Source organism: Myotis myotis, unplaced genomic scaffold, assembly GCF_014108235.1.
Source record: "Myotis myotis isolate mMyoMyo1 unplaced genomic scaffold, mMyoMyo1.p scaffold_m19_p_2, whole genome shotgun sequence".
NCBI classification, from domain to species: Eukaryota; Metazoa; Chordata; class Mammalia; order Chiroptera; family Vespertilionidae; genus Myotis; species Myotis myotis.
This window is the reverse complement of record NW_023416324.1, coordinates 74,967,413-74,994,350: the sequence shown is the minus strand read 5'-3', so window position 1 is coordinate 74,994,350 and position 26,938 is coordinate 74,967,413. Positions and strand designations below refer to the sequence as shown.

The window sequence follows — 26,938 nt, the reverse complement described above, 5'->3', positions numbered from 1 at the left end:
CTCTGTGCTTATAATGATATGAAGCATAGATAAGTTTTATTTCTCCCATCTAACCAATGCCAAAGAGAGCCCCTTGTGTCAGATAGGGTTAATGGAACCAAAAAACAAATTTCCCAAAGTCAAAATATTGCATCCTCAGTTCTACACCCTTTCCATGTTAAACACTCTCTTTTTCTTTTTCTTTCTTTTTTATGGAATACCGCAAAGTTCCATAATCTGACCAGTGTTCCAACATGCAGTAGCCAAAACCACATTGTCATGACAATCTTCTATGTTCCTTTATGTCTCCATCTCAATTTCTTATTCCTACCGATCCTCCAGCCACCTTTCCCTCCCTCTGCCAGTCACTATTGTGGTGATCTGGGCCTGACCCAGCCAGTTTCTCCTCGATAGTTCCAATAAGACCAGCCCACATCCCTGTTCATGGAGCAGCATGGACAGCTTTGATGTTTTATTTCCGACCCTGTCAGAAGGAAGCAGGGGGAGGGCTTGTGGGACAGTGTTTATAAAGTCTACGGTAGTGCACATGATGTCCTAGGCCTTCACTTTCACTCACTGATTCACCCAGAGCCGCTTCCAGTCCTATAAAAGCTCCATTCATGGTAAATGCCCCGCACAGGTGTGCCACTGTTTAAATCTTTTATAATCTATTTTTACTGCACCTTGTCTATGTTTAGTTACACAAATACTTATCGTTGTGTTACAGTTGCCTACACTATTCAGTACAGCAACATGCTGTGCAGGTTTGTAGCCTAAGATCAATAGGCTGTACCATCTGACCTCGGTGTGTAGTGGACTGTACCATCTAGGTTTGTGTAAGTGCACTCTGTGATGATCATACAGTGACGAAATACCTCACAATGCCTTTCTCAGGATGTAGCCCTGTTATTAAACAATGCTTGCTGAGCACAAGAAAAATGAGGCTGAGAGTTGAAATGAACTATCCAACCTCATGCAGGTAGGAATTTAGAGTTAGAGTTTAACTTCAAGTCACTGTTGTTGAAGTTGTTGATCTTTTCACTATGGCATAGTTGCTTCCAAATTTTTATCCCATCCAAGTTAAGTGGGTGCAAGAATTTAGTACCTCAGACATGCTATCTATTTTTGCAATGGAAATAAGTATAAGAAATAGGATTTTGTTTGAATATTTCATTCATTAGATTTTTAATGAGCCCACTTATAAGATATAGGGGTTTGTTTGATGTGAAGTATTTTTTTATTCGTTAAAATTTTAATGAGAGCTCGCTTTGTGCTAGGCATGGTGATCCTGCCCTGGACAAGACATACATGGTTCCTGCTTGAAGGGGAAAATAAATTATGCCATAACTGTGTAAACCCACTTCATCTGTGTGCACAAATTTATTTGAAACCTAAATAAGGGCAAAAGTGAAGCTTTCAATCATTTTCTGCTACTTTTGTTGTTGCCAGCCATTGTCTGGTTTAGCAGGAGCAAAATAGATGAATTTAGCAAGATGCCTTTGAGAACTCCAAAAATGCATACGGTACGTACGTTAAAAAGAAATGCATTTAATTCTTGTTATTTGGGGGTAAATTTGCTCTTTAAAATCACTGTGAACGCTGAATTAGTGGATATGGAACCATTGCTCCTAAGGGAAATACAGGGTTAGGTTCCTGTGAGTCTCTGGTCACATTTTTGTCAACTGAACAACACATACCTTTTTTACATGTGTGTTTTTGTTAATTTAGTTAATATATATTGTTGACTTTACATTCAGCTCATGGCCAGCAGCACTGTAACTCACGGCTAAGCGAGCTTATCCGACATGTGTATTTTTTTCTCTAAGGCACCCATAGCCTTCCTGCCCTTTCCAGCACCACCCTTGGGGGCATTCTAAACAGTAAAATCACAGACAAAAAGCACAAAAATGTGGGAAATGGGCACTAACTAGACCACAGAAAGACACTGTTGATGGGATGAGCTGACACACGGAAGCAGAGCATCACCTTGTGGGACTTCAGCTGTGAACGCGTGTGTTGGGCAACTCAAAAGTTTCCTCTGCTCTTTACTTGTCCACGAGTGAACACGAAAGCGTCAGGAGTATTGATTTGAGGATTACAAATAAATTTTAGCAAGTTAGTCAGTGGAAAAGCTGTGGCTAATGGAGATGGACTGAACTCATTTCAATAATAAAATATTGAGATACCAGGTGGGGCTGTGCAGAGAATTAACGTAGAGCCCTCGGGAGGCTCTAGGGTGGTGCTGCTGCCAGGAGGTCAGGTGAGGCGTCTGTGACAAGGCCTAGGATGTAAACTGTGGTCTGAACCGCAAGAAGATGCTGTCCTGTGACCTTCAGAGGGAAGGGCATTTGAGGTGGGGGAAGAGGCAGAGCAAAGGCCTCAAGACAGGAAAGAGTTTGGAGTGAGGGATCCCACGAAGGCCAGTGTGATTGCTGAGGAGTGGGAGAGAGACTGGCTGGGAGGTCTGTAGGGTCTGTAGGGAAGGGTAAGGGGTGAGAGTGAGGGTGAGGGGTGAGGGGTAAGGATTTGATGCTAAGTGCACTGGGACCCACGGGATGATTACCATGTTTGTACTACTGAAGGTCAGTTTGGAGCTGTCTGTGAAGCTTTGAGGAACTGTGTCCTGATCACATCAGCTATTTAATGTACATCCTGGAAAATTCAATTTTTCCCAGTTCTCCCCTTGCACAAGTCTTTCCTCACCCTGTGAGTGACTTTCCTTGCTTTTCCAATAAATCCTGGCCTGGGAGTCCTTCCTGGTTAGAAGCACTGACCCCGACCACTGCTTTGCTCTGCATTTCCTGAGCACTCTTACTCCATTTGCTCTCCATCAATGACTCTTGGTATATTTCTCTGTCAGTGTTAAAGCATTTTTAAAATGCTCACCATCACACTTCCTCAGGGTAGGGGTCAGTTTGTGCTTCTTTATTCTCTTTTGGTGCCCTAGACACTGTATTCCCTCTATGTGTTGAATGACACTGAGCTTTTGTATTCTGGGGCTGTGACCTTTTCTTCATCCTGGGCCCATTGTGCACGAGAGGGAAATATGAATGGGTGATGGCAGAAGAGTTGCCTGGGTGGTGGGGGCTGGGGTGGGGGAGGAGGAGGTGGGCAGTGCTGTCAGGAGTAAAAGTTACCTTAATGCTCCAGGTCTGAGTTTTCTCTTAGCAAGGGACTGTATTTATTTGCCAGGAAACAAAGGGCTGGACCAGAAGAATGGTGAAGATCTTGGTATATCTAAATACCCATGGCTTTATGATGGTCCTAGAGCAGTTTAGCTAGCTCAAACCCTTTGGGAATGTGGCCAGGTAAACATAAAAATGTCTATACTTCACTACCTGCAGGCATGTCGGTAACTCAGAATGTCAGCTTTGAGCCTTTGATGCCACATTAACCAATATTTTCCCTAGTTATCTATATTGCCTTTAATCCCTGTCTAGATAAGCTTTTAGTAAATGATTGCATTCAGCTCTTCAATTCTGTAAAGAAGCAGAGACGGAGGATGATAGAATTTGTGAGTTTTTAAATTTCATAGCACACACTATGTATGTTGTATTTGTCAAACATCCTTCAGCATATTTAGTGAAGGTGGGAGAGTTAAATTTGCCTTTTCCAATATCCTCTGAATTTTTAATGAGCTGCTATATGTCTTGTCATTTTTTTCTGCCTATAGCTATTGTTTTCTGCATAGCTGTGTTCTATAATTCCTTTTTCTACAGAAGTAATTTATTTCTTGTACTTTTCAAGATGGCTTCCATTTGTCTGCATGCAAATTCCAGATTTAGTACAATATAGGGTGTATAAGACACTTTAAAAAAACACACCTGAAAAGCCATGGAATCCAATATATCCAGTGATATGACTGACATATTTATCTAAGAAGGAACATGTTATCACAAATAGGTTTCTTTCCTTTAGAAAAGTTTTCAAATGTGCCCATGCTCTGAAAATCATCATTGTGTTTTCCAAATGTGAGGATGAGTGACTTTTCAGGGAGAAAAAAATCTGTTCTAAATAGATCTCAGTTGATTTCTTTAATTATAACTTCATATGATAAGCCTTTGAAAAAACAAATAACAATCTGAATGTTTTTGCTAAACACTATGAAAATACAATTAAAAACTACTGTGTCAATTAGGAAGTAGGGTTTCTTAGACTTGTAGATTATTCCATAGCTCTGTGAACACTCTAAGTCTGCATTCTAAAATTCATTTTATACATAATTAAAGATGGAGGTAGAGCTTTTAACTACTTCACTGCTAGATTTCGACACCACCAGCTGTGGTTGAGTTTAGCAGGATCAGACAATAGAGTAATTTAGCAAAAGATTTTCTTCTTGGAGAACTCTAAAAATACAGGTACCAAGAAATATTTTACTCCAGTCAAAATTTTCTGTGCTTAATTTGTTTCTGGAACACACACACACACACACACACACACACACACACACATATATATATATATATATATATATATATATTTTTTTTTTTACCTTGGTTTTAAACCCCAGAAGAGAAAGCCCAGCTTGAACACATTGATGAGATGAATGTCTTTGTAAACCACCCGCACTTGCAAGAAGATTAGAACACAGCCTTCTCAGTTGTGTGATGGACAAAGCTTGGGATCATGGACTAGACAGGAAACTGGCTCTGTCTATGCTCAGCTGTCTGCCACATGCCAATCATTGAGCACTTTGCTTATGTTGAGAAAATGGGAATAATTCAGTACCAGATTGGAAAAGCAACTTAGAATGTATAGGTCACGAATAGTAATTTCTTAGTTATATGAGAAGATCAAATCCATATGCTAACCCAGTGTGCATGAAGGTAGAGGCCGTTTCCATGATTAATAATGGGATAATTTTATGAACTATTACACCTTTGACAAGCAAGTGTTTATTCATTTGTCATTATGTTGGTAGACAAGCAAACTCAGTAGTATGGGCTTTTTACAGTGCTCTGAGGGTAGGCATCTGGGTAATTGGTGACCTTACAGACCTTACAGCAAACACAGACAAAAAAGTCACATCTGGACTTTAGAAAATTTTAAATTTGAGGAGCCAAGGGAGCCTATTTAAAAGGAGGTTGTCTGGAGCTAAATTTAGCCTCATTTTTATAATATGCACACTTATATGCATGATAGGAACATCCTATATCACCAACCACATCTCTTACTGCACGTTCATTTACATCATATCTTCATCTATTACTTTGTAGCTCCCAGAATAGCTGTTGACTTGCTTCTTAAGATTTAGTTAAGATTTCCTCGTATCCTTCTTCCGTAGATTTTGAAAAGTTTGAACCCACTTTCCATATCACCCCCTGTCAAGATGTCTTTGAATTTCCAGGGACCTTCTGGCCATTTCTTGTTTTGAGCTCCTTATCCTACTAAAGTCTTAATCTCATTTATCTCACCCCTTCCAGAGCTTTCCTCTTCTCTCTGCACAAACTCAGGCATGAGCTTCAGGCTCCTTTCCATGATTTTCACAGAAAAAGAAAATTATACAAAGCATTCTGAGGTTAGGCATTTTAATGAAAATGGTGTTATGGAGGGAGTTTCGAATCACAGTAATTTAAAATTCATAGTAAACATCCCTTTTCTTTAACAACTTACTGGCTATCCTTTATCCACAGACTCTGGGTTTTGCAAGTCAACTAGCCTCCTCTTGTCTCCTCTTGCCCTAAGTGGCTCATAAACATATTTCCTAAATAAAGGCAATTTCCTTCCCAAGAGAGACCTGGGATTAGCTATTCTAATACTTATTTTCCTCACAACAAATACACTTGTGCAGGATATTCTCAAGTCCTAAGCCCTTTGGCTAGCTCTCTGTGTATATGTCTCTGTCTTGCAGCAGTCTGTAGTGTTTTGTTTCATAGTATAGCAGGCTTTGATGACTTTGACCATTTATGCCAAGAGGAAAGGCACAGGTACCAACCAGCCCGTGGCAAAATGGGAGCCTCTCATGTTTTCCGCATGATGGCACACAGAAAGTATTTGTAAGAGTGCAGGAGTGAGTGGATAAGGTTGTATGTGGGCAAAGATGGCTGGCTTAGCAGCTTCAGCTGTTCCCAGAGCTCCGGCCACTCAGGCCTCTGGCAGCCAAGACTGAGGGATCAGTATGGAAGCACACAGATAAACATTGAAGCACACCTATAAACATCGGATAGCTACCTGTTGGGAAGCTCTGGAAGACGCTAGCCTCACTCAAGCTAAGGAAAATCAAAGCAGCAACTCCTCTGTTTGGGCCCAAAGTTCCTGTTTGGGACATGTGGCACTTTAAGGAGATGTGCAGTTTTTTTGTGTAGTTAAATATATATTGCATTAAGTTGTATCACCTCCAACTATGGAACTCTAAAAATACAAAACCAAAAGCCTATCCTACAACATGAGTATTACTGCATTATATTTGATGGTTATATTTCTAAATGCACTATATTAACATATAACAATCTTTTGCATTTATTTTATATCGTTTTTTAAACATACTAGTCATTACTCCTTTTAATTAGCTGGTTGATTTAAAGGGACTTTGGAACATCTGTGGGAAAATCACCTTAACACATGGATGGTTAAATCCAAAGCTCGTTTTCAAAAGGCATGGTGTGTGATCATTATATTTTTTTTCATTCACTCATTCATTGAAGAAGTGTTGGCTTAATGCCTGGTATGTGGTAAGAAAAGAAAGGAAAAAAAGATAGTTGCTCCTTCCAGAAACTGTGGAACCTAGAGTCAAATGGAAAGACAATCCTTGGATACTTAAAGCATTGAAGTTATGGATAAAAGAGTTTATAGTTAAGTGCCAAAATAACAGATAACACCAATAAAACAGGAATTCCTCTAAAAGGGTGCTCAGGGTCAGGGAGCCTTGTTAGGGAGTAAGGTATAATTTAAGCTGGTCCTTGAAAGATAGGTAGGATTCCGAACAGTTAAAAGTGAGATAGCACTGAAACTGGGGATTCTGGCAAAGTGCTACAAGTTTAGTGTAAGAAAAGGCTTGTTTTAAAAGAAAATACGTACCTTCCAGAAGATAAGTAAACATTAGAACTAAGAGTTTGTCTAAGTAAAATTTTGTTATTTTAATGAGAGGATGAGAAAAAGAAGAAATGATCAATGACGTTGGCATAACTCTAGTGTAAAATGATCCAGCATAATTTATTCACTAAATATTGGCAAAGGATTGTGTGTTAGCTGTTCAGATGGGTGGTTATTGTTCCGATAATGAAGACTAAGTGTCTCAAAATTGTTGCTACCAAGAGAGCAAAAATGGAAATAATATGAATTTTAAGACCCTATAAATATTTTATTTGTTTATAGCCAACACCTTTTTGGAAGGGAGATACTTGGGGTACTTTTATGACTATTTATCTTGTTAGACAAGCTGCAAGTTCTGATTGATGAGAAGAGAAATAAGGTTTGTCCACTTCCCTTCTCACCCAACTCAGAGCACCTACTTAGAGGTTATTTATTTTCTTTTTCTCCTCAGAATTGCTTTAGGGCCTACAATGGAAACGACATAAAACTGTGATTTTGAGTTCCTGTGGGCCAGGGGGCCTGGGCTTTCCTATTTTAAATGCTTATAAAGAAGCAGGACTAAATTCCTGTTTCTTTCTGGAATGTGCTGGTCTGAAAAAATTCTTCGGATGAATTTTGAAAATTAGTTTGTATGGGAAAATTGCCTAAGAATTATAGTGTCGAGGGGCCAGAAAGGGGAGAAGACCCCCAGCTCTTCTACTTGTGTCATAGAATAAGTAAAAAATAAAGAAGAATCTTTTTGTCAATTGTAAAGAAATGGTACGCTGAGCAGGTTAAACTTGTTTGTGAAGGAGTGTTTGCAATGCAGTGTTCAGTCATACTATTTTTCTTCCACTACTGACCAAATTCACACTTCAAATTGTTCACAGGAGAACCAGTTATTCAACTTATAAAGCAGTTGTTTAAAACATCATCCATCCATCTCCCCTCCCTCCCTCCCTCCCCCCCTCTAAATGTTTACACCCACTTACCATGTAAGGCACGCTGGGTGTATGTGGGTGGCTCATCCTCTTCTTGTGACACTTGCCTTTCCCCCACATGCCCATATATTATACTACGATTATCTTTCCATGCCAAAACATCTAGATCTTCCTCCTTCTTCCAGATGGCAGTGTGGTACTTGATGGAATGGAATGGATGCATCATAACTTATTCAAGGAGTTTCTTTTTAAAAAATGCAGCAGAACTGACCAGTTCTCCCAATTAAATTAGAGTCAGAGAAGGCGTTTAATATTTGATTTAGTTGATTTATTTAAAGAATTCCACAAGTCCTAGGGGGCCTTGTGTGTATGGATTAGATATGGCATGTAACATTTTTCAAATAGAAAATCTGAAGTGAACAGCACCCCAGAAGGACAAAATTTTTTCTGTCTTCACAGGTCCACACACAGTGACAAGACAAAGCATTCTATGGGCTGCCCCACAGTCCTCTGTGGCTTGGGCAGGCCTATAGGCCGTTCTCTGTAAGGAGGAATCTGCTTTAGATGGTCCATTGCCCTTCATCTCTGTCTTCACTCCCAGGAGGCTCTTGCTCCCTAATGGCTCTCCCTAGTCGCGGAGGGAGCACATCCCTCCCTAGGCTCTCAGAGCCAGCAGGCTTCCTGGGGATGTTTAGTGTCTTGAAGGTCTGAGGAAGCCTGCCCACCGGGGCATCTTCCATTAAGACAGAGTTTGCTATTTTATTGTGTATAGGACTGGAGCCATTCTTCTAGAAGGTTTGATAAAAGACGTGGTCCTATTTTCAGAGAATATTCAATCCTTGCTTTCTTGACCACACTGAACACCTTGATGACTTGGTCTGCCTGAACCTGATGATTTTGATTTACTTTATTTTACCTAAGTGAACCAGAAATTTCAAATTCATTTATTTGAATCTATGTAAACATCATTATGTAAAAGTGATTTGAAGATTGTTTTTTTTCATGTAATAAAGAGCAATATATCTTATCTTTATTTTCAGCCCCAAAGTTGAAATGAGTGAGAAGTGTTTTAACAAAATGGATTTATTGGGAAATCCAATGCAGGCCTTGCCGAGAAGGAAATGTGGTGTATGTCATCTGTTTAGGAATTTACCAGAGTCACTTTTGTGATTTGAGAAATACAGCCTTTCGGAGATACACAGAACTAATCTTACCTTTTGAATTATTCTAGTGGGAGAGGGTTTTTTTTGTTTTTTTGTTTTGTTTAAAACACAGGCGAAGTCTGATACTTTTGTCTGAAATGCACTTGGCCTTATTTTGTTTGACATCATTAGACAGCACAGTGCAACCCTATACAGCACAACTCCCGTGCCTTAAAAAAATTAAAGTGGGTCAGTGAGAAGATAAAAATTTAATTTCTTTTAAATAGTGGAACTTGAGAAAACTATAAAGTGCTTACCTCAGCGGAGATATTTCCATGGATGTGTAGCTAAGTAATTTAGAAAAGATTGCTTTATTTCTAAATGTAAAGTGATATCCCCACCAAGATATACACATGAAGGAGGATTTCTGTAGAAAACAATAAAAAATTATAAACCAGGCCCCGTAGACAATAATCAGTAAAAACAGATTGTAGAAAGGCAAGAAGAGGGAGCTAATCTTAGTCCTGGTAGAGAGTGGAGACAATTTGAGAATTATGCGCTCTCAGAAAATCCTTGTACTGACAGCAGTTCATACTAAGGTGGCCTGCTTGAAGACATTTCTCTTAGGGTTATCATATAGCACTTATACCAACTGCCCACTGTTTCAAAAGAACTTTGCCTCACCATTTTGGTTCAGCTCACACAAGGTCCATTTATCTTCCTGAGCCATTTGCATTTCAGTGGTGATGCAACCAGTTACAGAATCAGTTAATTTGAAAGAGATGCAGCGTAAGTACTGTGAGTCATGAACTGTTTTTATTACTATTTTAGATTCTCAGTACCCGTGGTCATGGTCCTGTGAAAGATTTCAGTGTTAATATAATTTTGATTTCTTCTTTTTTTTCTTTATTCCTTACTCATGAAGAGGAACTGCCTTTATTTAGTAAATTCTGATGTTTTTAAGAAATCAGTGGTTCGCTCTGTGTTAACCTGGCATTATTTTCATTTCTTTCAAATTATGTTATTTACTGATTTTAAAAAAACAGATATTAATGTAGACAGGATGGAGATTTTTGTTGACCAGTTGCTTAATGCTTATATTAATGTGGACTAAACAATTTCGTTGTCTCCACACCCTCTACCATTTTGACATTTAAAAAAATATGTTTTTAGTGATTTCAGAGAGAGGAAGAGAGAAGGGAGAGAGAGATAGAAACATCAATGATGAGAGAAAACCATTGACTAGCTGCCTCTTGCACGCACGCCCTGCCCTTCCCTCCCATCCAGCCTGCATACTGGGCATGTGCCATCAGGGAATTGAACTCTGACCTCCTGGTTCATAGGTCCAAGCTTAACCACTGAGCCACACCAGCTGGGTATCTACCCTTCTGACTTTTAAAGGCACCACTATGGAATTAAAATTAGTAGACCCTTCAGTACTGGCCAAACTCATGGTTTGGTGGCACTTGAGGATAATGTTGGCTTCTAGGGAACAGAAGAGGAATTCTGTTTTTAGAGATAGAATCAGAGTTGGGATTTAATTTCCCCCTGAAGATCTGCTTTAAAGATTTGCCTCAGGCCTCTTCTGCCCTTACCCCCAGGTCATCCCAGAATTATCACTTTTTTTCCTGCTTGGGATTCACAAAGGCAGGAAGGGCAAACTTGGTCTGTTTCACAGTATAACTATTTTTAATCTCATCTTTTACCTTCCATGTAAAATTCCCTTTTCCTCTTATCCTAACACCGTGCATAGACAGGACAAGCAGAGGGAACGAACGTGAAGATGAATTCAAGGGCAGCACTAAAGTCCTTCATCTGCCCTTAGCCACGAGATTTTTTTTTTTCTTTGCATGAAATTATAAGTTTACATTAACTACTCAGCTTTCCAACTTCAATGGAGAAGCCAGCCTTTCTTCTTCAGTGGCACGATCAGTCAATTCGGTTTGTATTATGCATCCTGTCTCAATATTTCTCTTCTCTTAGCTTCTCCCCAGCCCCAGAGATCAGTCTCTCTGCATGTGTCAAGCTTCCCTTTCTCTCCTCATATTTCACTCTCCCAGGATCTGTAAACTGTCCAAGTTCTCATAGCTCACTTAAAAATGGATCGCGTCCAGAGGGACCAGTGCTGACTTCTCATTAATCTATCGGAGTTTCACATCCACAGACTTGCACCGCCAGGTGGGAGAGGGAAGGAAAAGAGTGAGGTCTCACGTGCAGGAAAGGGAGGCCCTGCCTCTGCTTCTGGGGCAGGGTGGTTACCTTAAGGTTCGCTCTCTCCAAGGTGAATTCTGGGCTGGGTGGTATGGGGCTGCGTGGGCTTGAGTCCAGAGGAGTGAGTAGGGAGTTTGGCTAGGACCTTGGGATTCAGCTTTGTGGGTAAGGAAGAATATGTAAATTAACTGAATTCCCAGGCATTTTAGCCCTAGAGGAAGAGGATTAGGGGAATCCAAGAGTCTTGACCTTACTATGTGGCTGCGTTATAACTAGAGCCTGTTTTAACTAGCACAGCTTGAGTTTCATACTTGAAGTAAAGCTTAAATCAAAATGCTCTCCACTCTTCCCCTACTCTGGTGGGAAATTTATTAAATGTTAAAGTCTAATCTGAAAGCAAACATAGCTTTAAATAAAACTATGCCGTGTCATTTAATAGTGTTTACAACTTGAGTGACGAGTGTCTGGGCCTAATAACACAGATAGGATAAGGAATCCGCGGCCCTCCTTCCCAATCTGGACCTGTCTGGAAGCGTTTATTTGTACTAAGTTTTCCAGTCTGCAAGTCTGTGTCATTGTTTAGATTCTGCCTGAATAAACAGGCAGAATGATAAACTTCCTCTTCAGGTGAGGTTTATATCTTTTGAACCAGACCATGGCCTCTAAGCAATGGCTTTCCGGTCCAGAGGCTGCATAATCAGTTTTGCAAATACCTAAAGGAGGCCCTACTATATGTGCCCAAGCCAGCCCTGTGCACTTGTAGGCATAATGACGATGGTGATTGTATACAGCCCCTTATGTGGTCATGTTGAGAAAGTGAATCTGACACACATGAAATAAGATGCTCAATTTAGGAAAACCCTAAAGTAAATATAATCAAATGTCATGATGTCAAGTCTCAAGTTCAGTTCAAGCAGATATTACCCACTTAGTAATCAGCTAGAGGAAAAGTGAGTCTTGGCTTTAGTTATTGGGGAACAGTTTGATGATATAAATAGGACGTTAGGTGGTCTGCGGAGAATATGTTCAATTTTGGGTGCCAGATTTTAAGAGTAACTTAAAAAATTAGCAAAACGCTTTCTATCCATCCCTACAACCTTGGGCAGGGGCTTGAGCCTGCTGTTCAAAACCTGTGTCTTATTTTCCCCAGATGCTGTACAGATACAACAATTTTCTCCTTGCACAGGATATGAGTAGCAGTTAGGCAGCACCAAATTAGAGGGTTTTATTGGATGGTGAAGGGTCTCAAAACCAGTCCCGTGAGGAATAGTTGAAGGGCAGCAGCAACTGTGTTTGGAGCCAAGAAGATTAAGGGCCATTTTGTTACAGAAGAAGTTGATTTGTTACAGATCAATCTAGGGTGCAATACTGGACCTGTTGGGTGGATGGCCCAGACCAGTAGGCATACAAGACTAAGAATTCAGAATTCAGATAAGCCTTGTCTCATAATTGAAATGTCTGACAGAGCGCTCTTTTTCCGAGTGGTGAGCTCCTCATCCCTGCAAGTGTGAAGGAGAAGTGGGGTGTCTATAATGCCGGCTGTGTGGGGAGAGTGGCAGGGTTGGACTAAGTGGGCTCCAAGGTTCTTTTCAATTTAGTCTCTCCATCACTCAGGCAAGAAAAAATACAGTGGCTTTATAGGCAGATTAACTACAGCAGGGACAGCACATTTGGGGACCGATGTCTTTGTGTTGTGTGTGCTGAGAAATGACCAAAACATGAGGTGGATGATGAGAAATTTAAATATTCTGATAGGCAATGGGAACAATCTTGCTTCCTGTCTAGGAGCAGAATATGATAGAATCAGTGTTTGAGGAAGTTTGCTTTTTTTCCTGTGCTGGACAGATACAGGAGATAGTGATAGAGGATAGATAAATAGATAATAGGTAGATAGATGATAGATAAATGATAGATAGATAGATAGTAGATAGTATAGGTTCCAGGCAGTGAGATTAACTTTCCCCAGTGTTCTTACACCATACCTGTGGTGCGGTGAGGGGAATGGAAACAGAAAAAGGGGAAAAATCAGAATTTAATGGAAGGACTGATATGGAAATAGTTCTGAAATAGGATACTCTAAAATCGCAATTACAAGTTTTGTGATTACTCTTTTAGATCAGTAGACCACTATAAAGTATTTGCATTTTGGTCTAACACTCCAGCTGACCAGTGACCCCAGACAAGTCATTAAAATTCCTCGTATTTGAATTTCCTAGTTGTGTCATCTCAGCAAGAGAGAATGTTTATAAAACATTCTGAGTCCTGGATGAAAGGTACGTGGGTATATTAGTATCATACGGTCATTATTTTTTATTGTGGTTATTGTTCTCAGTTAACAGTGATGACCTACTGTTGTATTTCCGACTTTAGGGGTATTTTTGTCTTCCAGCAGGATTCTGAAAGTGCCTTGCCTGTGAGATGTCCTTTGAAACATTGGAAGATCTTTCAAATATTTGTTTTAATCTTGATCCATCAAGGGAAAGTGAAAAAATATATAATATTCAAGATTATCACTCCCATGCCCCCCTCAATCTAATATCTAGACTATATTGAAAATACTTTGTCCTCATTTATTTACAAGAAGCTGTAATGATTCACATTGCTGCTGTCCTGGGGTACTGATGTGTTTTTTTCTGCGGAATTCTCTGAACAGGGCTTTCCTGAAAAGAATACATTAAGACTGTCAGAATGATTCTTTTCAGCAGACTAGGCTTTGCAGATGGCCTTTGTAGAGGGAAAAAAATGCATTATTCTGAAAGTCCTTCAGATCTTCAGGAAAACCGAACATATCAAATGTGCTGCTATCATTTGAACTGCCCCACAAGAAAAATCCCAGAAAATTTTATTTTCTAGACTAAGATAATTCCGAGCTCACGGCATTTTAAAACCTGGGAATAGAAATGTGTTGAAGAAAAATGAACTTTGAACATATGCATTTCCTGAAAGGAAGGCTTCTTCTGCCCTTGAAAAGCAGAAACCATAGGGCCCCTTTCTGTTTTCCATTTAGTATTTTTTGCACCTGAACATCTCCCTGTGTGAAGTGATGTGTCTGGCATAATTACCCTGGGACATAATTACTTAATGTGAGTCAGACATGGTTCGGATATTTATTGAGCTCTGGTTGGCTGTGTCCTGAGCAAGGCTGTACTTTTTCAGGACTGCAAAAGCAACTCCGATGCCTTGGACCAAGAAGAAAGGAGGGCATTCCTCAAGAAAATTTGGTTTCATGGTTTAGGAATCTATTTCATGCTTGCACTGACAGACAGTGCCTGAGTGAGAGAGAACTCACTTGGATTTACAGGGACTTAAAAATGTGTACCCAGAGCCACAGGCCTGCTGTTAATAGGACATGTACCTTGAGTGTTTCTGGTGGTAGAATTTATAAAACCAAATGGTAATCTCTTTGGGAAGTCCTTCCAAGATGACACTGTGTCAGTTAACTTCTGTTTGTATAGTGGGGAGCATGGGGCCACGGGTGGGCAAACCCTCATAAAGTCTTTGATGATGATGGTTGAAACGGGGTAGCATGAGGAACAGAGGGGCTTGTTCACCCTGCTAGATGGAGGGAGAGTTCATATGGAGGAAGAAAAAGATAGATGGGCAGGTCAAGGACATATTTTGGCAGATGCTGCTGCTGTTCTTTAAGAAAAAGAAAAAAATGTCTCGAATGATTTTCCAGAAGTGTCCTGGCCCCCTGCTGGGAAACTGGCTCCTGGCTGGAAGGTGTCTGATGTCTCTGCTGTGACTAACGTGCAAAGGGTGTTTTGTGGCTGAATTCTATCTTGGCTTTGCTGTCTGCCTACCCTGCTTAGGCTTTTGTTTCGGTCCCTTTCCATCTCCTTTTTTCCATCCCTCCCTTTCCTTTTTCCTCAACTACTTCTTTCGTGTGTGTTTCTCCTCTAGGCTGTACTGTAAAGATCTCACTCTTAGCCTTCCCATAGCTGGAGACCATTTCAGGCCAGGTGGGAGTACTTCATATCAGCCTTCTCAGGCGTGCGGAAGGTGAGGCTTGCTATGTACAGAGAATCCGACTCTTTCTAATGTGCATATTGCCTTTTGCCACACATACGATGGGAAAGCACGAAAACAGACCACCCTGTCTATAGGATGAATAGGAACTCTAGAAGTATCACAGTTCATTATTATTGTTAAAAATGTATTCATTCAAAAGCATTTTTGTTGAGAAAAATTTTCATTTTGGAAAAAGATAGAGAATGGAATCTAGTATGCAATTGTTATATTGTTGAATCATTCTTGAATTAGCAAGAAAAATAAAGAACTTCTCTCAGAAAGTATATTGCAACTGAACTGAACTTCTACTCTGCACAAATGTACTTGTAAAAAGTTAAATTAATTTAGAATTGAAAAGCATGTATATTGCTGGTTCTATTTTTTGCAGAAAAGAGGATTTAATAACAGGAAGGAAAGATACACAAAGTATTTCACACGCAAAAATGACTGTGATTTTAGACATTCCTATTTTAAAAATGTTCTTTTTCCCCCATTTGCTTCACAGAGCTCTGCTCAGTGAGGGCTTTTTACTTTGTATGTTGATCAAGGAGCACACTTTTGGCTAAAGTGAAGGCCTCCAACCTGATTTTTGCCTCTGTCCCCAGTGTAGTCTTTCTTAGGACATTTTTGGCTTTGTCCTACACTGTGCATGCTGTGGGGCCCTGGTGGCCACAGATAGAAAATGTCACCCCTGGCAGCTTGCTTGCTGCCATAGGCAGGAGGGCGTCTTTCAGTTCTAGCCCATTGGTTCCCAGCAACAGGCCGTGCCCTTTGCATCTGCAGTGGCCCAGTGACTCTAGTCAATGGTGTCCCACTTCCAATTTGGTTTTGCTTCAGGATTAAAGTGACTCTACACTTCAGCTTGCCCAGGACACTAGCATTGCACACCTGCTGTCCCAGGGTAAGTATTAGAAGCACCTCTTTCATTCTCCGGGTTTCTTCCCAAGTTACCTCTGGTTTTAGTAGAGAGAGGCCAGGTTCACACTGGGTGTTACTTTATACCCAATGCTGTTGTATCGGAGAAGAGGAACCATTGTTAATGACACCGTGTCTCCAGTCATCCGTTTCTATCTGGGAAGTGGATCTCAGTTACTCATCGATCGATATTCATGATCACCTACTTTGTGTCAGGTACAGTTGTAGGTATTGGGAATAGAGACGTGAAGAAAACAGCCACCACCCTCAGGAAGCTTATGTTTTGGGAGGAGAGACTGGCAATGATGAAAAAAGGGATATAATTTAATGTTTGGTCATCGTAATTGCTATAGAGAAATAAAGCAGAGTGTGGTGATAGAGATGCTGCCAGAAGTACTGTTTTAGACGGGATGTCAGAGGCCACTTCTGAGGAAGTGACATTTGAACCATCCTCATAGTCATCCCAGACAGATCCGTACCACAGGGCAGCCCTCCCTGAATTACCCTAGATGCCCCGGGCGTGCCCTGGAAGCTGGCCAGGACGAGGACAATGCCTGGCACAATGCTATGGCAGTTTGTTTTGTGTGTTGTCTTCAACGGCTGTGAACTTGCTTTCACATTTTATCTCCAGTCCCAACAGTCCCACACCGTCATTTTCTATGTGGTGTGCTATGCACATCGCATTTCCAGTCAGTTTCAAAGTTCTAAGAGGTCTGGAGAGAGGTGGGCATTTTTGAACATGTAGCAACACTAGAGGCCATTTCCTGGCACTCGTGCGGCTCTGTAGGGAGGCATCCTGGGAATTCTTCCCATGTCCCAAGTCTTTGGAGCTACCTGCCATCTGAGAGGATTGCAACACTTCCTGAACCTTAGAGCGAAGGGAAATGGGCTCCTGTATCCAAAACCTTCAGACTGAAGTGTTTGCCAAGTGCTTTGCAATCTGTCTTCCCATAGTTCCCTCTTCATGTCTGTGATAGGGTTTATCATGTTGGTACAGCACATTACTGAATAAACGGTGGGACAGATGGAGGGGACAGAATGGAGGAGAAGAATAAGTGAGTGACATGGAACTGTGAGCTCTTCACAGGGATGGTCTGTCTGTGAGCTTCCTGTGGGCACAGGGTGACTGGCACATGGTATTGGCTTTCAGTAAAAGTTGGGGCATGAATGAGCTATACAGGGTGAAGGTGAGCTGCTGTTTATTTGGAAGTTTTGAATATTTTATGTTAAGAGCTCCTGTTGTTGAAGAGGCATATTATTACAAATCCTTTTGCATGGTGAATTTCCTTGATCTGGATTTCATCATGGATTTTAAAGACATGGTATTAAGAAGAATTACAGTTGATGAGGAAAGCATGAACGGTGAGGTGGCCAATATGGGGTGGGTCAGAGTTTGAATTGCTGACAGTATCTTGGATTCTGTAGCTCATTGCTGGCTGGTCTGTCCATATGTCCATTTGTCCATCTGTCGTCCATCCATCCACCAATTCGTGTTTGTCAGGTAGGAAGAGGTTCTTTTACTTACCAGCAGTGTGGTCATTCGTCTCACAGGGATGCAGTTTTCTTATCTATAGAATAATGGGTTTTGTCTAGGTTATATAAAGGGTCATATTAACGCTAGATTTCTGAGATTCTTACAGTTTGATTGTGTGTAAGACATTGGGAAGAATACCCGCATGAATGAAACCCGAGTCCTGCCTCCAGAAGGCACACAGTCTGGTAGGTGTGCTGATAACTGGAGGGCCAGCAATAATGCAGCTAGGGAGTGACCAGGAACTAGACACACTGCAGTGAACTGGGGAGGGGAATTTAGAGAAGGGGCAGATCTTTTTAGCTGCAGTGTTAAGGAAGGAAGGCTTCGGGGTTGGGGGAAGGCGGCATTTCATTTGAGTGGAGGGAAGTGACACATTAAGTTGACGAGAATCAGTTGATTATCCTCTTTGTCTCATTTAAAGTTCACAACAGTGAGATAGGCTAAATTATCTCCATTCAGCAGATGAAGAAACCGAGGCAGGGAATGTCCAAAGTCTCCAACTGTTGTTCGGCAGAGCTGCGATTCAGGAGGAGGTCTGTTAATCCCATTTCATCCTTACCTCTTGAAGGTTGAGTCGGTAAAGCGATGAAGTCGTGGGGCATCTCAGGTGAATAAAAGCCCTTCCGCACTGGCGGGGCCAGGGGGAAGTGCCTGCCCCAGGGGTGTCAGGGGCCCTGGAGCATGGTGCCCCATGGTAATAGCAGGAACTTAGCCTGGGAAGGCAGCCTGGGGTTTGAAGGAGAGGCTCCAGAGACTGGCTCTACAGGATCTGGTCTTTATTAGGCCCACGTGGAGATTTTGTGCAGAGACGGGGCATGATTAGAGGGATACATTTCAGGATGTTTATGGCTGTAAGAATACTTTCATGGAACTCAGCGCTTAACTGTGATGCTGAGCAAACACCTCCCCAATGTCTCCTGCGGTCTAAGCCTGGGAGAGGTCCATCCAGGCGTTTGCAGTAAAGAGCACCGAGCCCTGGCTCCACCATCCTGTGCATCAGCACTTCAGAAACCCCTGCTCAGGCCTTGGGACGTTGAGAAGAAAGTTCCTACTCCTCCTTTTCTCCACTGATCCCTTGATTTTCACCAGTTTTCTGCTATTTCAAAAGTTCTGCTCAATAAACAAATAATTCATTCTCCTTTGGCCTTGCTAGTGAATAATATACCATAATATTTAGATTAAAGCAGGGTAGTAGCTACACTAGAAAAATACATCCCAGTTACATGATGAATTCCTCATTTTCCTTTTTATTCGTGGTATCCTGGGGTGGCCTACTGGAGAAAAAAAATACTATTTGATTCTCACTGGGTGGTCAGACAGGACTTGTAAAGACTCTTGTTTGTTTTGTGTCGAGGCTTCAAAGTCACGCAGGCTTCTCTACAAAAAGATGTACTAAAAAAATAGGGTTTTTTTTTTGAAGTTGCTGTGTATAAAGGGAAATTCAGAGCAACCATCTTCCTTTAGAACCGCGAGCTAATGTGATTCTTTCACCAGGCACCTTTGTCATTTCGTTGTCTGGTCATTACCGCCGGTCTTAAGGGGAAATGTGTTATAAAAGCAATCTCCACCTGGGTTGTTTTTTAAACCATTGCAGGAACATGCACTTTAACTTCTAAAACCACATTTCTGATTGTACACTAGATTTTTTAAGAGCTAAGAAATCTGAGTGGTGTGTGTGTATGAGAGAGAGAGAGAGAGATCCAGGATGCTCTGAGGTATGTGCTGCCCAGAAACATGTTCCAGGCCTCTGCTCAGCACATTCCAATTAGGGAGGCCCTCCTGCTGCGGTGTGGGATGCGGGAGAAAAGTTTGGGTTGGGGGTAGGGCTGGCTGAATGGAGGCTACCATTTAATGCAGGCTTCCCAGAGCGCCCTCATCTGCACCTGGGAGTCAGCTGGCGCAGTGTGCACGGTCGGTGTTTTCTGCCGTGCAAAGTGTGTCAGCCATTTTATTTACCCACGCTCATTCTCTCCATTTCATACAATTAATCGTACTTAATGGGGGAGGTTGATAGTGCTGACTTATTTGGAGCCTGGAGGGAGCAGAGCAGCTGTGTCCCGGATCAGAGGACTGATCTATCTAATAGGCTGTCTTGTCACCTGATTCACGGGATGAATGTGCACAGCCAATTATGTGAATTCCTATATGAGAGAAAGATGACCTTGAGCCCCTGTGAGCCAGACAGTGGCTTGATGCAATGTGCTCATCCACGGAGGCTGTGCCTCTGGCTCGGCCTAACAGGAATGTGGTCTAGTGCTGGGCCTTGGCACAGATTTCTCCTTAGAGAAAGAAATGGCCTCTGTGTGAAGGAGGTGAATCTTTCATGACTTGCCAAGAACTTTGGAACCAGGTGCTTAGAAAATGAGCATTTGGGGGTTTAGCCTCTACAGATTTTAAGAGAGAGCAAAACCTCTAAGCTTTATCCTTGTATGCAGACATAACCTGTTGTTATCAACTTTTTCCCCCCAAAATTCTATAGAGAGGCAAATATAAATATTTTGAATAAAAAGGTTGAACTGTTATAAGCTAACTTCGCTGGGTATTCTATTGGGCAGTTATTTTATAATCAAATACAGGGTGTCCCAAAAAATGTGTACACCCTTTGAATAATTATTAATTCCAGTGGGTTAAATGTGAAAAGAAATATCAATTGAGCTATCAGCTGCTAAATGTGCATACATTTTTTTTTTTTTTTTGGATACCCTATACATGCTCACAAAATATCAGAATTTTTAAAAAAGATAAGCCTGGGCACAGAAAACAAACTTAATCCTTGTTAAGATCTTGGAGTCAAAGTTCACCACAGCTTTAATGTGACTGTACCAGCTGTATATATAAATCGCCCTGGTGCAGTGGGCGGAGCTTACTTCTTCCTTAGCATCAGCCAGCTTCTGGCTTTGATCTGTGGCTCTGCTGCAGCTAGTTCTGTGACCTTGGGCAAGTTACTGCACAGTGTCAGCCACAGTCTCTTTGTCCATAGCCTTCTGTTGCTATTGCGATGAACTTTATAAAATCCGTTTTAGAGGTTACGTAAAATAAGCTACAGAAATAACTAGGCTCTGGCATATAAATTTGTGTTAGTTCCCTTTCTTTTCTTCTGATTACATCCTAGAGCCAGTTTTTTTCCAAATGTCGTACTATCCTCTTAGCTTTGGGAGTCACTATGGAGAATATCTAAAACACTTCACATTCCAGAGAATGAAGTCTAGACCCAGAAAGGGAGAATCACGAGCTTGCAGTGCCTTAGAATAAGAGTGGCAGCACTTGGTGCTGAAACCTTGCATCTCTAGATGCTTCCAGTTTTCTCCAGGTCAGAGGACGGCTCACCATTCTGTAGTGAGTCCCTCATCTGGCTCCAGAGCCGTGAAGTTCCAGGCCAGTCTTTAATAAGCAAACAATTTTCCAAAACTGCCTGTAGGTAGACGGAGATGTGTACTGAAACCGTACTCTACTGTGTCCTTCTGTACACTCTTACAACTTTTGACTCACTTTCCTCTTCTCTCCTAGCACTCTCAGGAGCCTACAGAAGCATTGACACCCAGCATGTTCAGGTAAGAAACTTTCTGGATGGAGATTCGCACGGATTCCCTTTGTGGGTACAGCCTGGTGGTTGTTCTTTCCTGGTCTTCTCCAAAGAACCTACTGGTCACTGTTCCCCCCGGTTCTTCTCTCCTTGCCTCCCTGGAGGGAGGCTGGGTTTATGACACATGTCAATTCTATCCGTCCTGTTAAAATTTTTTTTTTTTCAATGTTTATCTCTTAAAGGTAAGGCTCCTTGTTTTTTGAAGATAATACTATGTTCACATCTAAAACAATAGTTAACTATAATGCCTTCAAATCAAATACCCAGTTTGTGTTCAGTACTCCCCTTTGTAGAGACAGATCTCTTAGGGATGTAATGGACAACATGATGACTATAGTTAGCACTGCTCTATGGTATACTTGAATGTTGTGAAGAGAGTAGATCTCAAGGGTTCTCATCACAAGGAAAAGAAAAACCACATTGTTTTCCTCTTTTTCTTCCTTTTTGTACCTATATGGGATGATGGATATTAACTTACTGTGGTAATAGTTTTGCAATATACAGTATGTAAGTCAAATTATTATGTGGTACACTTCAAGCTTATACAGTGTATATGCTAATTACATCTCAATAAAATTTGGGGAAAAGAAAACAAATCTCCATTTGTTATTTCCAATGTTTCAAGATGCCAGCAGTTCAGTCTAGAGCAGTGGTTGGAAAACTGCGGCCCCTTGAGTGTGGCTCTTCCACAAAATACCACGTGCGTGCGCGCACGTACAATGCGATTGAAACTTTGTGGCCACACTCAAGGGGCCAAAGAGCCACATGTGGCTCGAGAGCCGCAGTTTGCTGACCACTGGTCTAGAGCACTGATTGCCAAGGTGTGGTCCTGAGATCAGTAGCATCTGTATTATCAGGAAACTTGTTAGAAATGCAAATAGTTGGACCATCTCCCAGATGGACTGAATCAGAGATTCTGGGGGGTGGTTTAACAAGCCCTCCAGGTGATTCTAATGCACAGTAGGGTTAAGGAGCCACTGGCCTAAAGAAAACCAAAATGTATGCTCACTACACACCCTATTTTTACACTTGTCTTTGTGTTAAACACAACCACATAATCCCGAGACACTCAAAATACTTAACACCTGGATTACTATGACATACTACGAAATATATATTTTGGTCTTTGTCCCTGGCTCCTGGCTAAAGTCCCTAAAACCCTTATAATTTCTTAGAGCAATAGGAGTACCTTTTGTTGTAATATTTGGTTATTGTCCCTAGCTCCTGACACAGCTCTGTAGTGATAAAGGTGCGAAGACCATCTTTTGTTAATTACAATAAGCCCCTTTCAACCACACCTGAGTTTATGTGAATAGGTTGACTTTTGGAAGCCCCCAAATATGAGGTCTAGTTGCTATGGGAACCAACCCTGTGATTAGAGGATTGAAACTTTTCAGCCCTGACTTCCAGGAAGGGTAGAGGAGCTGGAGTCTGAGTTAATCCTCACTGGCCAGTGCTTTAATCAATTATGCCCACTTAATGAGCCACCATAAAAACCCTGTAAGAAGCAGTTTGGAGAGCTTCCGGGTTGAACGGGAGGTTGGTGTTCCTGGAGAGACCGTGGAGGCTCCACACGCCTTGCCCTGGGCATCTCCTCTATTTGGCTGTTCCTGAGTTCTATCCTTTATAATAAGCCAGTAGTCTGGTAAGTAAATTGTTTTCCTGAATTCTGAGAGCTGTTCTAGTAGATTATAGAACTAGAGGGAGGGGTTGTGGAAATCCCTGATTTAGTACAGCTGGTTGGTCGGAGGTTCAGGAAGACCATCTGGACTTCCAGTTGGCATTTGTGTGTATATATATATTTTGATCCTCACCCGAGGACATGCTGAGAGAGAGAGAGAGGAGAGAGAGAGAGAGAGAGAGAGAGAGAGAGAGAGAGAGAGAAAGAGAAATAGAAAGAGAAAGAGACAGGCATTGATGTGAGAGAGAAACATCCATCTGCCTTCTGCACACTCCCAGAGCAGCATGTGCCCAACCCGGAATCCAACCGGCAACCCTTCAGTGCACGGGATGATGCTCAACCAACTGAGCTAGCCAGTGGGGCTGCTGTTGGCATTTGAAGTGGGGAGCAATCCTGTAGGACTGAGCCCTTATCCAGTGGGGTCTGTATTGGCTTTGGACAGTGAGTGTCAGCATTGAATTGGAAAATTGCTTGGTGTCAAAAAACCCCACACATTTGATGTCAGAAGTGTTGAGTAGAAGAAAGGGGGAGTTTTTGCTTTTAATTACCAAGATGGAGTCAAGCTTTCTGTGCCTGGTGGGGCCTGTCTCAAGTGTGCCTCCACCTCTAACTGCAGAGGGCCTCCCACTCAGCCTGCTCCCGAATCTGGAAGCCTGTGTGGGCTGGTGGTGGAGGTCAGGACCAGGACTTTCTGGGACAGGACAGACTGAGTGAAATGAGAGATTTAATGTACTTGCTAGAGAAATTGGTTTGTTTTTTAAAAGATCATTCAGAAACACCTCAGATATATTGTGGGTTTGGTTCCAGACCACAGCAATAAAGCAAGTATCACAATGAAACGAGTCAAAAACTTTTTGCTGGGTAGGTTCTTGCCTTCCATTTGTGAAAAAAGAAACACCTGTGAAGTGCAATAAAGCAAAGCGCAATGAAGTGAGGCATGCCTATGCTTCTAATGGGGTTCTCAATCCTGGCTGCACCGTGGAATCGCCTGGGTGGCTTTTTAAAAATCACTGGTCACTTGGTCTGACTCCCAGAGATTCCAGTTTCATTTGAGTTGGGTGTGTGTGGGGGGGTGTGAGGGGTAGTAGCAAGGGTGGTGAAAGGGGTGGATCCCAGCATTAGTATGGCTTACAGGCTTGTCAGGTGATTCTTTTTTTTTTTTTTTAAATATATTTTATTGATTTTTTACAGAGAGGAAGGGAGAGAGAGAGAGAGAGTTAGAAACATCGATGAAAGAGAAACATCGATCAGCTGCCTCCTGCACATCTCCCATTGGGGATGTGCCCGCAACCCAGGCACATGCCCCCGACCGGAATCGAACCTGGGACCCTTCAGTCCGCAGGCCGACGCTCCATCCACCGAGCCAAACCGGCCTCGGCCAGGTGATTCTAACTATAGCCATGGTTCAAAACCACTAGTTAAGACTTGTGTTTGGCTTGGGATTCAGATGAGAAATAAGGTGGACATACATTGCAAGAGCGTACCCTCTGGGTCTTACCCTGCACATGAGTAAATGCTTTTAGAACTGTGCTCCCCAGGCTACTAGTGACTGGATATGAGGGAGTGTTTTTTCTGCCATTTCTTCCTTTACCTGTTTGTTGCTTGGTTTTCAGCTGGTGCAGGCATGTTGCGCAATATTGCTGACCAGCTCTAGGTAAGGAGATTTGACTACCATTTGTCTGCTCCCCTGTACGTGTCTTCTGGGAATATATTTGTGCCTATAGCTTGCAAGTGACCTACTCCCTCACCTCTGCAGTTCCCTTTATGTAAGTGGATACAGCTCCAGTAAGGGAACTTCCAGAGACTGAGGGTACATTTTGCAGTGAGAGGCATTTTAATTTTTCTAAGACTATCAATGGGACCAGAGCCTTCCTTGCAGTCCCGACTTATGGAAAGGAAAGATTGAGCTGTATTTGTTGGTTGAGTGTTGAAAAATTCCATGGACAAAGGAAAGGGAAACAAGTTCTACCACTTGTTTTTCTTGGCAGGTTTTATCACCTCCCTTCCCCCCGCCCCCCAAGTTTCTGGCAAGTGTGATTAGAAATTGACTTGTAGGATTTGCTCACACTAGCTTCCCAAGACATCTTTTGCTTGCTTGCTGCTGACTAGCAGTAGTTAATTTGCTATCTCTCACTCGTGTTATCCAAAAATCACAGAACTCATTAGAAATAAACAGCATGAACTTGGTCCTCGCATTTGGAGGATTAGCCAGATGTAAATCTAAGTCGCACTTGGGAGGTATCGAGGGCCTCATTTAAAAATAAATAGAACTCTAGCCTTGAGTGGAAACAGATTTTTAAAAAAATGAAATATCTCACTGGAAAACAAATTTTATTTTTCCAATAAAAAAATATGGGGAGGAGGTAAGTTTTTCTGGATGCCAGTGCTTATTTTATTTCATGCCCTTTCCTTCTCCTTGCTGATGGCAGATGTGGCAGAAATAAAGACCCAATTTCATTTTCCAAAATGGGAAAAATTTAATCAATTCAGGAATTTATTCTTAATTGGCAGCAGACGTTTAAAACCTGATTGGTCACGGTTGACTATTTAATGTGCCTTTTAGGAAAATAAATATACATTGATGTATTTCCCAAACCTCTTATGGACTCATCACTGCATAGCAGGTTATTGAGGTGTTGGGCTTGAGGTTTTCTGATTCTTAAAGCTTTAAAAAAACATTTCTCACTAAGACAAATTGAAAGAGCTATTTTTCATGTGATTACAATATATGATTTATGTGATTAGAAAATTTGTTTTCTATTGATATGCAGACTCGTTGCCAGCAATACCAAATATTCATGTGCCACCTGTTTTTAATTCCTGCAAAACCTATAATTAGAATGAAATTAAAAATACCTTACCTTTGACGAATCAGAAAAGTAATTCAAATTTATTGAAACGTTGTGTGCTTATCCTTCCAGATCATGCTGCATCAGATGAGGACATAAATGCCAAGGGGTTGACTCTACCAAGTAGATACATTTCATGCAGATGAATGAATTGAGTTAAAGACCTGCTAGACTTCCCATAAGCTGATCCTGGTCATCCTAATTTCTAGCACTCCCCAACTTTAACAATTGTATATCATACTACCTTCTATTTTCTATTTTTTTTATTGTGACAATGACTATTTGTATGTAACCTGTCATAATAAAGCATCTGCTTTATCAAAACCAATACAAGACTTTTCAGCTGTCTTAGCCATCTTTCTGCCCATGAAATCATTTTCTATTTTTTATTCCTGTTCAACTCTGAGATCAAATTTACAATGTATATTCCTACTAGTGTCTAGGGATGAAGATAGCTGGCCCGGTAGCTTTTATTTAGTATTTCAAAATAAATAGATGGTCAGAGCTGTAGCAGACTGGCTTTTTGGGGCTCACTACAGAAAGGCTCCTTGTTTGAATCTGCGTTACTGAAGGTGTGTCATGAAGGATTCGGTAGTAACAGGAAATAATTCACTGATCTTCTTATTTCTGAAGAGCTACCCTCCCCTTGCAAGCACTTTGGTAGCAAGGTACTGTAAAATTTCAATAAGTAGGGCTGCAGGGAGAGGGAAAGAGAAAGAAAGAAAAATGAAATACCAGAAGCAAATAGTTCTATCCATATTCATGTCATGTCCATAGGGTCTGAGAAACGGATATTGAAGTGGCAGAACCAGACTGCCTCTTCGTTCCTATGAACTAATTAAATGTGTTTTCACTTAAAAAGGATAACAATGTTAAATCTTAATGGGATTAACCTAACTGAAATTTATTAGGAATTGCTTTGACAGTAAAGATTATGGATGGCTCAAATTCCATTTTGAGATGGGAGCTTTGATTCCTGTGATTTTTGCTGTTGCTGTGCTGAAAATATCCAAGCTACCAAACAAAGCTTGAATGTTGGGATTGAGAGCTGGACTATGAGTAGAGTTTTAATATTTTCCTC

The 26,938-nt window shown here is 41.4% G+C and overlaps 1 long non-coding RNA gene across 1 annotated transcript in view; it reads left to right on the top strand.

The window, feature by feature from the left end:
- The window catches only part of LOC118676782, a 99,488-nt gene extending 73,303 nt beyond the window's left edge, over positions 1–26,185 (top strand). The window contains exons 3-5 of the long non-coding RNA XR_004974222.1: positions 21,252–21,295; positions 24,622–24,662; positions 25,930–26,185. This is a non-coding gene — a long non-coding RNA (uncharacterized LOC118676782). The remainder of the gene's footprint in view (positions 1–21,251; positions 21,296–24,621; positions 24,663–25,929) is intronic.
- Positions 26,186–26,938: the final 753 nt, after the last annotated feature.